We start from the raw sequence: 6,000 nt of genomic DNA, 5'->3' as shown, positions 1-6,000 counted from the left end.
ATACATCAGTGATTAGAGCCCATAAGTGGGAGGTTTTCTGTGCACCTCCAATTGCTGCTATTATCCCTGTTGTTAGAGAATTTTATGCTAATGCTTTTCATCATGATTATACCTGGGAAGCAACTGTTTGGGGCAAAATTGTGAAATTTCACAGAAGTGATATCAATAAATTTTTCAAATTGCCTACCTTAGAACATGATGAATATATGGACTTACATGATCAACTTTGTGAGGAGAGTACTTGGGACACTATCTTGCAAGCCTTAACCCCGCCAGGTACTGGATGGACCTTCAATGGCACTCATCGAGTGGGGTTTCCCTTCAACTTATTGACTAGGGAGAAAAGAGTGTGGTTGTATTTTATTTGTTCAAATCTGACACCCACCGAAGCCTTTACCATTGTCACACCTAGTAAAGCCGTATTGTTGTATGCTGTTTTGCACAAGAAATCCATAGATGTTGGCAACATTATTGCTGCTAATTTAAATGAGTGTTGTGTCACTGGTTATGTAGGGCTTTATTTTCCTCGCCTCATCACTAGTTTGTGTTTGCAAGCAGGGGTCCCCATTAATGACTTAGAGGAGAAATTGTCCCCTCTAGTTTATGATCTGGTTAAGATTAACAAGATCAAAACTTTTTCATCTGATCCTAGTGCAGGTACTTCAAGGCAGGCTGCTCGTCCACCACCAAGACCTCAGAATGCCAACCAAAGGTTGGTGTAATGCCTCAGATTCCCTATTTTGGTTAATGGCTGGATTAGTAGGCCGGGAGGGCCATAACTGTTTAATTACGCCATTTAAATGTGTTTATGCATGTTTATGAGAATTATATTATCATATGATGTTAAATGCATGCATGTGAGTCCACATTTGTTTACAGGGGTATTCTGGTAATTTGGCCCGTTGAGGGTATAATTGAATATTTGTTTGTATGATAATGATATACTGTGAGACCATATTATAATGTGGATTGGTTCGAGTATTTCGACATGAGACGATCTTAGAACATGATTTATCGTTTTGGTCATAGCAGGTTTGAGCTCGGGGCTCGGGGTGAGTCTCGGGGTGATATTAAAGGTTATAGCGTTACTGGGGATTTTAGGGTAACGGGTTATGAAATATTGGTGTTTGAGGATATTGAGATTAGCGGGAATTGGGAAGCGTTAATTATGATTAACGGGTTAAGCTAGAAGTACCAATTTTTCCCTTGGGTTGATTTAAGAGGCTTTGGATGGTATAAGGGCATTTTGGTCATTTTAGGGGTGGATATACTTGTTTTAAATGGCTGAAGGCTGTAGAATAAAACAGAACAAAACAGAGGCACTCTTATCTTCCTTTCCCGTACATCACCCTCTTCATTTCTCCTTTGAGGTTTTGAGCTTTAGGTGTGGATTCAAGCTAGGGGAAACTTCAAGGCTGAGTTGGTAGACTTGGTTCTGCTTGTAAGGGAGGTTCAAACAGGTTTTAAGGTAAGTTTTGATCATTGAACTTAAGCTATGCTCTGTTTTCGTTTTAACTTTTCAGTCATGGGTTTTGTTGTGGAAAGTGTGAATCCAAGGGGGTTTTGGTGTTAGTTTGATTGGGGTTTGGTGTGAGTGAGATAAGGATGTTGTTTGGGGGTTCAATTATATGTTTGGAAGAGGTTTAGAGAGGGTTTGAAGGTCTGGTTTGAGAGGGGAAACGCAGGGTTGAAAATCTGGTTCGTGCGTGAGGCTTAGGCTGAACTGGGCTGGGTGCCGCGGCATAGCTTTTTCGTGCCGCGGCCCATGCGCGTCTGGCAGATGGGGGCCTCTTTGTTTGGGGGCGTGCCGCGGCACAACTTTTGGGGGCCGCAGCCCTTAAGGCCAAATTTGCTAAAAAGTGGTTTTTAGCTTAGGGATTCAAACCATAGGCCTCAGGGTTGGACCTAGTACCCGGTTGGGTCGTATTTGAGGTCTCGGGGGCTGTGATTTGGTTTGGGAACCCTCAGTTATCATTTTTATTGATGAATCCTATATTTTGGTTATGACCAGGTGACCGTCGAGGAATTTAAAGGTTAATCGTTCTCAGGGGTCGTTCATATAATTATTCTCACTCGAACCAGAGGTAAGAAAACGGTGTTTGAGTACAGTTGCACCCTGTATAGGTATATGACATGCGTGGTTTGATACTTGAGGCATGTTGGTTGATATATGTGGACATGGATTGCATATTAAATGCTGTTGAACGTTGTTTACCTGTTTGAGACACTGACTAGTCAGGGACCGACTCTAAAGTCGAGAATCATGCATTGAATGACTCTATAGCATTAATGCCAGACCGACCCTAGGGTCGAGGAACTTATAAGCGCTTGCCTGGCTTACAACCAGATGAATATAGCCAAGGTATATGACCCCGGTGACTGTTTGTCACATGGCTAAGGGACGTTGTCCATAGTTTCGACTCCAGAGTCGTGAGGAAGGTTATGTTGGTGACTAATCACCATACACCAGTCCTAAACAACTTATGAAAGATTCATTTCTCAGTTAAGCCCTGGTGATCCTATCGTCACATGGCTAGAGGGAGCGATGCTCATTTTGTGACTTTTGGCTATTGTCACCTATTTGTTGGACTGATAGTCCTGAATGGTTATTGTGATCGTTGTTGATATTATATCATGTTTTATCATGTTTTCTTGCTGGGCCTTGGCTCATGGGTGCTATGTGGTGCAGGTAAAGGAAAGGAAAAACTTGGCCAAACTTGAGTGGAGAGCTTGGGCGGTGTGATGTACATACAGAGCCGCTTGATCGCCACGGTCAAGGAGTTCTCAGAGGGACTAGGGGTTTACCCTATTTTTGCCGCTTAGGCCGGCGGGGATTGTATATTTGGAATTGTAGCAACTCTTTTGTAACATGAACTACTTGTAAACATTTTAAAAAGGCTCATGAGCAGTTTATTTACTTAATGAAAAGTGCCCTTTTCTTTTTACTGATTTTACACCTTAACCTGTTAATGACACTTAGATCACGTTTTTAACCAAAGGACTCGGGTAGCGGGTCAAATTTCTGGTTCACCGTTCACCGTAACTGTTCTGGGGTAACCAGGGCATTACAGTTGGACACTTTAGTGTCACAGTTTCAGTAGCACCACTTGTGGAGTGTCGGTGTGGCACAGAACCAATATGCCTACAACCAAGCTTTCACCACTCATTTTGGCATAGACACAAGTGGATTTCCACCATTTCCACCACCACCTAATTTCGCGTATCCTCCACCTGAGGGGGATGACGAGGCCGGCCCTTCAACCTGAGTCGAGTCAGGTAAGTTTCATTTCCTTAGCTTTTATTTAAACATTGGGGACAATGTTTTTGATAAGTTTGGGGAAGGGGGATTTAGTTATTTGTGTTAATAGTTAGTTGAGTCAAGTAACTGTTTCGTTTGATGTTTTGTGTTTTGTTAAATTGTTAATTGTGTTGTGTGTTAGAGTGTCTAGAGAGTCTGTCGAATCAAGATAACAATGATTAGCCGATGAGAATAAGTGAATGACTTGTAATATAATTCGAGAAAAATATGCTTGATTGTAAAAACAATCCGTGTGCTTGATTTGACCACTTTTTTGGATTACTTTAATTCATTGAATCACTAAATATTTGATCATGATTGGTAAATTCTTGCATTTAAATAAATTTACACTTGCTGAATTTTGAATGTAGAAAGAATGTATGAACAAATTCTAGAACTTGCTTGCTTACTATTTGAGGCGAAATCATAGACAATGCTTGTTTAGGAAAATGATTTAGGCGATTTTTTTGGAACGTTTGAGCCTTTCAAGCTATCCTTGATTAATTTATCCTTAGTTACCCTTTTCGAGCCTAAAAGTATAACTTTTTATTGTTAACCACTTATTTTGAGCCTAATTGAACACTTAATTATTTTTTTTCATTCCCTTGATCTATACCATGAGCATATAAACATATAAATGGGGATTGAATTGTAATGGGTGTTATTGTTTGATTTGGTTGTGATAATAGAAAAATAAAAGATTGAGAGGAAAATTCAGAAAAAAAAACATTGAAAATAAATTACACTTCTTATGTTTGTTCACATTGAAAGACATAAGTTTGGGGAAGTGTAGTTGAAAAAAAAAAGAGAAAAAAAAAAGATACAATTAGTGTGAATTCTTCTCAATCTTGGAAAATAAAGGGAAATTTGGGGTTGTTTGGATTACAAAGTGGATATCAGGTGTGGTTTGTTTGGATTATATGCTTATGGTATATATGAGCCTAAATGACTATTTTATCTACTGGTACCTAAGCCTCTCAATACAAGCTTTAAAAGACCTCTTGATTCTTGAACATGCATTGATTTATATTAGTGGAGAATAATAAGTTAGCAAGCATATGAAAATTTGGGATTTGATGGATTGATGGTGAGAGTTCAGCATGTGTAAATTATTTTAAATATGATTTATTTACTGTTCATGATTGAATAGACAAACAGATCAATGGGTTAAGGTAAGTTGAAGAAGTGGTTGGATTGAAAATCTAGATTACTTGTCAGTTATTGTTCGAAAATTATATATGCTTGTCATTCATTAATTTTGAGGCTTTAAAAATTGTGGGTATCTTGATTCATTTGTTTAGTGTTTTTGTTTGTTTGTTTAGTTTTCTTAAGTTTTGTTTTCTTTGCTCGAGGGCGAGCAAATGTTAAGTTTGGGGAAGTTTGATAAATGAGTTTTAGACTCATTTATCTATGTGTTTTTCAGGTAAAGTATTAGGTGTTTTGATTTGTTTTGTTCTATTTTACGTTTGTTTTTGTATGTTTTCAGGTGTCGAAGGACTTAGGTGTGGAAACATGGTGGAAAAATCGACAAAATGACAAAAAGTGGTGGAAAATGTGTTTCGGAGTACTTCCTGCGACCGCAGGAAGTGTGTCTTGCGACCACAGCTTCAGAGGAGTTTTGCATTTCTAGAGCATTCCTGCGACCGCAGGAATAGTGTCTTGCGACCGCAGGATGTGTCTGAAAAGGAGAAAAATGCAGATTTTTAATTAAGGGCGTTTTAGTCATTTCATGTTTAACAAAACACTAATTAGGTTTAAATGACGATAATTGAGAGGGAAGAAGGCACTCTTGGATATCTGGACTAAGAGAGGAGGCTAAGGAGGCTGTGGATTGATCATCTAAATTTTTTTTTCTTTTCTTTTTAATTTTAGTTTATGTTAATTTCATGTTTATGGATTTCTTAATGATAAACATGAACTAAATTTCTGTTTAGGTTTTCTAATTGACTCTCTTGAAACTCTATTATAATTTAATGCATTTATTTATTTCTTCTCCATCTGAAATCTATTCCGTTTGTGTTTATTGTTTATGTAATTGATTGATCACCTTTTACATATGAATTATGAATTTGAATCAAAATCTGAAAAGTGAGATTTGAATATGCTAAAATTGAATAGACATAGATTTCAATTTAAAACGAGAGTATCAAATTGGTTTATGTGATTTATGGCTGTATTCATTGCTTCTTATTGTTTGAATTGACCATAGAAATATAGGGGATTCACATTAGGTCCATTTTTCTATTTCTTAATTCGAATAGTTAACCCTTTTGTATGCCTATCATTTCAGTGAGAAGAATTTCAGTAATAATTAAATTAAAGAATAATAGAGTGGATAGTAGAGAAGATTAAGATTCCTAATTGTTTTACAGTGAATTTAATCCTTGTGTTCTTGTTATTATTTAATTTATGCCATTTTTATTTATTTCTGTTTTTTTTGTTTTCAAAATTCACAAATCCAGTTTTTATTAGTCAAATAGAAACTAAAAATTAATTATTTGGTAATTGATAAATCAGTCTTCGTGGGACGATACTCGTTCTTATCGAGATTTATTACAAATTGCGATTACGTATACTTGCGTAGCTTAATTTTCGCAACAATTTTCAGGTTAAGTGTTAGGGGTTTAGTTTTGTTTTGTTCTATTTTACGCTTGTTTTTATGTGTTTCAGGTGTCCAAGGGATTAGGTGACTTAGGTGTGGA

This window comes from Humulus lupulus, chromosome 5, assembly GCF_963169125.1.
Source record: "Humulus lupulus chromosome 5, drHumLupu1.1, whole genome shotgun sequence".
Taxonomy (NCBI): Eukaryota; Viridiplantae; Streptophyta; class Magnoliopsida; order Rosales; family Cannabaceae; genus Humulus; species Humulus lupulus.
The sequence above is the reverse complement of the archived record's forward strand: the minus strand, read 5'-3'. Positions refer to the sequence as shown.